Source organism: Megalops cyprinoides, chromosome 8 (assembly GCF_013368585.1).
Source record: "Megalops cyprinoides isolate fMegCyp1 chromosome 8, fMegCyp1.pri, whole genome shotgun sequence".
Taxonomy (NCBI): Eukaryota; Metazoa; Chordata; class Actinopteri; order Elopiformes; family Megalopidae; genus Megalops; species Megalops cyprinoides.
Window position 1 is genome coordinate 31194481 of NC_050590.1, and position 6856 is coordinate 31201336.

A 6856-nucleotide genomic window follows, 5' to 3' on the forward strand; every position below is an offset into this window, starting at 1 on the left:
TCACGTTATGGTTCATATTCAGTCAAAATTATGCTATTTTGCTTAATAAATGATAAGAGAACATGACATTTTCTGATGGAATAATGCCTATTTTAAAACGTTCGGAAGCAGTCAGCGGTAGCTTCATTAATTAATGCAAATGAAGTCTGTTGTCTCGGTTTGGTGGTTCGTATAAAAACGTGTTTCTAAGTATTCGTCTACATGGAAATCAAACCGCCAAGAAGACATTAAATAACTACAAAGACACTACCGTAAATACCCCCCAACATTTTCTTTTTGTTATTTCAGTTAACCATATAGCCTAAAATCGATGTTCTGTTTTCAATTTTCTGTATAATACACATTGTAAACTATTATTTTATGTTTTATTACTTTGTGCCTGGAATTCCTTCGTCAGGCTACCCACTTTGTTCATATACAAAACTGAGAAAACCGAATGGAGTGAACCGTTGTTGTTAAAGCACTAGAAAGCTGAGAAACACTTCAGGCTTGCATTCAAGGTAATGCCGCTATATTTAATCCCGTTATGTGGCCCTCGCGCGCACCAAGCAGTTATAATTGTCGCATAGCCTACTACATATTTGAAACCACATGTCCTCTTGACAATAAATTTAACATCCTTTGTTACTTGTTGACACAGTCATCAACAGGAGGAGGACCACCTAACAGTTTCAGAACAATTTTAATGTTTTCTGAAGTGAATAGCGTTTGATCTGAATGAACGCATTTGGGTGCGTTTTAGTCTGCATTAATGCACGTAAAATAGTAATGGAAATACAGCACATCTACTGCATTCCTAAAACAATACATAGTGACAGATATCAACAATGCAAATCATCAAACTAAGCAAATAAGATTGAAACTTGTGAATGTATGTTCACATGGAGCCACGTTGTTATGTGTTGGTCCGTCTGTCCGTCACCAGAGTCGCATGATCTGAGTGGAAAACTAAGTGCAAGGTGTTGGGGTATTAATCGTACGCTATTAGGAATGTTGTTTATGATCGTTTGTGGGGACATGGGTTCAGAACTGGGTTGGCAAGAGAATGCAATTATACATTGTCTACCCGGGCAATTATACACTGTCTACCCGCGGTCTGTGTGTATGGACTCACATAGCTATGTGAAAACAGACAGGACCTCTCATTTTGTTCGGAGCACCAGGCAAAATCAGCCTATACGCTCTGTATTTTTAACTGATAATTTGTATTAATAGTTATGTTTTCAACTGTTAAGGCTCCCATCCCCATTGTAGGAAAGTGCGTCACCAACAGGCTGGACCAGGCACGTCACTTAAGAAACTGTTACGTTTGCACTCTCTGGCCTCAGGACTGGAGGAAACCGCAGAGTTTGTCCCAGGCTGCAGAGACACACACCTCTGGGGCCCATAATGGAAAACGTCATTGTCACTTCTCTTCACAGTGGCCTGTGACAAAATAGCTGACCAGAAAGGCATTTTTCTTTCCCTCAGGAAACTAGTCGCTAGTTGTTTTGTCCACTCTGCCTGAGAGGACAAAAAAGGGTCACCATTCCCCAAAACAGCCGCTGCAGGGCACTGTTCCCTTAGATCACCTCCGTGTGCCACCAGCAAGATGGGAGGACTCTGCCTCCTCGGAGTCTTGGTTTAAGGAAGGAGGAGGGCCCTCCCACTGAGACTCATGAAGGTGTAAGCTGAAGGAACAGATCTAGACTGAGAGCAGCAGCTGCCCCAGGCATTACTGATGCCCTGGCTTCCCAGTGCAGTCCCGCTCAGCACACACACAACTCGTGGAAAGGACACAGCAATGCCTGTTATATTAAAAATACCAGCAGACAGATTTACAGTATTCCCTCTCCCAAAGCGTTTGCAATTGAGACTGGAACGGCATTTGCATTTTGGGCCAGCCACATGAATGAAATGTGCAGAGAATTCACAGGTACAGCAGGCACATTGGACCTGGGCAGATGCAAGTTACTCCACCACCAGCTCTGTACTGCACAAAGCTCTGTGCATCCGGGTGTGAGTGTGCTTGTCTGCTACTGATCTGAGTCTCCTCACATTGGAAAACAATCATAAATAGATTCCCCCCAAAAACAAATTTGGTAGTAAATTATAAGGAGAGGAGTTGCATTGGTGGAGGCAGTAAGTGCCTGTTAAAATGCCTGAGGGATCAGTTGCCTCTGGCTGGAGCTCCATGGGTCATCCCCCTGATCCCAGACATACCTCTGGCAGGGGGAAAGTCATCGGATAAGGCTGTGAAAATTCGCCCTCCCTATTCTTCTTCCTAATAGTCCTGCTACCAAACAGCAGCACCCGCAGCCACGCAGCTAAATTGACCCTCCAAAGCTTCTTGCTACTGCTCCTCATGTGCCACACGCATGTGTGTGTGTGTCCACATTGCGCTCTCTCTATGCTTCAAGTTCAACACCAGGGTAAAGGTGACTCTTTGCGATGCATGGGTGACATCAGTGCATCATCCAAGGTGTGGTCTAAATTTACGCTGTGACCAATGTTGTCCTCGTTCCATTCAAACCTATATATAACAACTTTGCCTATTCAGTGGCAAACAGAATTTTTTCCCAGGGAGTGTGAACACGGAATATAAAAACATTGGAATGAGACCAGTCTCTAAATCAGAAATTGCATGTTATCCGGGGCAAGTCAAAGGACTTTGGTGCCCAGCATCTTCTGTTTTAAAGGCAAATAAATCTGAATTCAATCAAAGAAAATTAAAAACCCGCCCAGTCCCAACTCACATATATCATGCTTTTTGATCTGAGCTCCTTGTCTGTGATGCATTTCAACAGTGATTGAGAATGGTAAACTGCACATCATCAACACAACTATCTCTGCCAGCAAAACATCTGCTACAGATTGTCAAGGACTTACAAAAAAACTTTTGTTACCAGCTGCCAGAAAAGATAATTGTGTCAAATATTTCTGCCTCTTCCAAGGTGCTGACACATCACATGGACCAGTTCTCTTTTATTGGGAACCAGAGCCCCACTGTCTTTTAGCTGGAGTAGTGACCTCCACAATACTGTCAGACCTCATGTCCACATCCCTGTGGAGGACATCTTCGTCTCTAACACCTCCATCTGATTCTGTACAGGAAGTCCTTGTTTAACACAGCTATGATATGCAATTGGTACTTACCGTAAAACTTCCAACAAATGCCAAGGCGTTTATTTGCTTTAATTGCTTAACTTTTCCGCCATTTATTGGAGACTCAACAATTTTTCCCAAGTAGCCTACTTAACAAACATTATACAGCACTCTCTGGTAGCAACTCAAACAGGAATTACTTATAAAGTAAGTTAAACATTGTCATTGCAACTTATGATGGGAGAGCACAGTCTGTAAGAATAGCAGTATCACTGTGAATTTAGGCTACCATGATCCAGAAGACATCTTGTTTTGTTCGGTTATGTTTAATTTAATTCATGCATAAGGCAAACTGAATTCACTAAAATAACTTCATTTAGCCTAATGTAAAATATTTGTTTGTGCTGCAAAGTCATTAAGAAATAGGCCTAAGGCATCCCCAACAAAAGACATAGGAAACACATTGGCTAAAATTATGCTTGCAAATCAATTTCATTTACAAAAACCAATTTCCATTTAACATTTCAGCTGTCAGTGTTATGCTGTAATGTATATTTTCGCATTTTAACCCCCTGCTCTTTCATTTTATAGTATTGAAAAATAAATATAATTTTCCCCGGTGTTTATTTGAGGCGGGTGTTTATTTCACTGAAAGGGTCGCGCATACCAGCGATTATAAGAGGCCTGTGTTTATTGAAGACTCGGCTATTATTGGAGGTTTTACGGTATGTCACCTGCCTGATTGTGAAAAGTTATTACAGTTCAAACCCTTTTTTTAACAGAACAATGGTCAATCACACTGTGGCATATATAGTGCACTTGTGTTGTCCACCGTGCACTGGACACTGGGACGTCTGTAGGGTTTTTGTCATCTTTGCTTTCATATGTAGCACAAGCAGGATTCCTGAACCAGCTGCTACACTGATGAAGTTGGTAGTCTTTCTCTTCCCTGAACCTTCTCAACTGGCTGACTGATATCAATGCTGATGCTGGTGCCAGAAGTTCACAGTCAGTTACTTGGTTGGTTAATTCTCTGGATTCCCCTTTTGTCATACATCTTTGATGTATTCAGACCTAAGATGTTACTTTAAATCGTGAATTGGGCAATATATTCAGGTGCAAATGCTCATAGGGATGGGAATTACAGTACAGTCTGACAGGGAAAAAGCACTGCACAGTTAATGCACACATAAATGCTGCATGACAAAAGCAATGAACCCAGAGACCTTTACAAAGTCGACTACTTGCTTCGGCAGACAAGCAGTTCCATCTTCCTGTCTGGATCTTCTATTTCCAATTCCCCTCTCCTTTTGGATATTTAATATCTACCTCCTCTCAGAGCCCGAGAGCAAGGGAAAGTTTCCACAGCTCTTACATTGCTGCATTTCTTGGCGGCAGGGTCCCCGCCTTTAAACTGGGCAATTTCCGTCCACCTCTCTCCTTTGTCGTGCCATACAACTGCTTGGCACAAACCTCAGGTTCCAGTGCCTCCCCCCAACCCCCTCAGCTCTTTCCACTCCCTGCCCAGTTAGGAAAGTAAGCAAAGCACAGACTAAATAGAGCATATCTCAGTACATTAAACGCACTGAGCTGCCATGAGGAATTGAAGTGATTATGGCTTCTGTAACATTTTTAACTTTCAGCATGATGGCACCTGATGGAAGGGGACAGGGGATGGGAAGGGGGGGTGGTTTGGGGGGAGCAGGAAGTCTCTCAATGTCAGTTCCAGAATCCCCAGTGCTCATCCTCATCAAATTTGGCTTGGCAGCTCCTTTCTCATGTGCGTGAGCCTGTGTGTGGTCTGTGCTTCCTCGTCACCAGTGACCGAAACCCACAGAAGAACAATTGAGATTTCCCAGTGGGAGTGGGAGAGTTAGTCATTGGCTGCCCTTAATGCATCTCATTTAAGGACAACAACCGACAGACTAACAGAAATCCTGGAAAGATGATGAGCAGCAGTTTTGGGAAACCAAAGTGTTGTGGAGAAATGCATGCTTGCGTGCATGCACGCATGTGTCTGTGTGTCTGCTGGGACTGTGATCTCTTTAAAGTAGACAGTGATTTAGTGAGTTCAGCACTGAGAAATAAACCCTTTAAACATAACCACAGCCAAAAATAGTTCTATTATTTCATTACCCTACTTCAAACTGTTAAAAAGAGATAAATGGTCACATCTGAGTATCTGATTACTCTCAAATGAAAAGTATTGCAGTCATAGTCAATACATTTGACTTAACATCAGTTGCATCCTCATGACTATTCTCTGCATGTTAGACACTGTGGGGATCTACAATGTGTAATGCACCAGGGATGGCTGAGGGCACAAACAGTCTGACCACTGGGGGCTATAAATGGTAGACCTGGACAACAGTGTGTGACCAGACCTTTGGCTGAAGGTCGATTGGGGTTGGGTTTCGCGGGAGCCCTCCCCAGACATCTCACTAAACATTGGCAGCATGGCACAGCGCTCACACGCCAAAACTCTGTGTGTGTGTATGTATGTGTGTTTGTTGGGGGGGGGGGGGGGGGGGGGTTGGTGCTGGGGTCATTGCTGGTCCTCTTTTTCATTGATCTTCATCAACACTGCTCTTCTTCCTCTACTCTGTTCCTGAACTGACTGGATTCAGTTCTCTCCATCGCCTTGTTCCAAGAACAGCTTCATATCTGATGCAGAGACAGTTGATAGAGAATGGTGCTGGGGTGACACATTAGCACATATGTTTGTTGTCCAGCCAACCATCAGTGCTTCTTTTGAAAGCCTCCAAACAGATATCACAATGCACTCACAATATTGAATTGTGTTTAACCCCTATCAGCCAGCCTCCCATAACCTCACAGCATGTGGAAACTTTTTTGGCATGTTGTGGGCCTGACTGAAAGCAATCTGGGCCTCTGAACCCTGTGAGATGCTGAAGTAGTGACAAGCATTGCTTTCAGGAGACTGTTCGTCATTTTTACACCCGCTGTAACTGAAGATTGAGTGATGATCAGATGTGCAGCTTTAATCCCTGGCTTTGCCCTGTCCTCCTTTCTGTCTGTGGTGTGGAAGGGACCTAGTCTCTCTTCATTTACAGACTGGCTGCTCAGCACTGAGGGCCCAGATATGGCCACAGAAGCCCTAGCCTGCATCTCTGAAGGCACCAGATAACCATCAGTAAAAGGCGACAGTGCCTTATTATATTACAAGGAATGGGTCGGCAGAGGAAAAAGGAGATTAGGAAACATATGGAAATGTGCACAGCAATCACTTCCAACTGCGGTTCCACCATCCGTGTGTTCCATGTGTCTGTGGCTTCCTATCTTTATACCATTTTGTCAGAGAGAGTTATATGTATGGCTTAGTGCACAGCACAGCAGTCAAAACCTAAAATCATGCAAGTCCATAAGAACAAATTTGAAGTGCTTGATCAGCTTGCTGGTGGAGAGAATGCAGCATCAGTGGGAGCTTCATTGTTTAGAGTGCAAATACACTGAACTTTGACCTGGTTACTGACTCTCTGCTTGCTCCCTGGAAGCTGAATGCAGGGCAACAGTAGGCCTAATGATGTAGTAAGCTAAGGTTTGCCAGTCAGCCTTATCTGTGAAAATGAAAACGTAAGACTACTTATATGTGAAGAATCTGCTTCATTTTATTACAGGTTGTCCATGTCTCTGTGCCCTTGATGGGGCAGATTGCAACAATAAATTAAACAAGGTAAATGTTGAAGGTTGAAGGACGATGTTATATAAATCTATGGTAATGGCAAGCACTGCAGTTGGCAAAGTAACATTT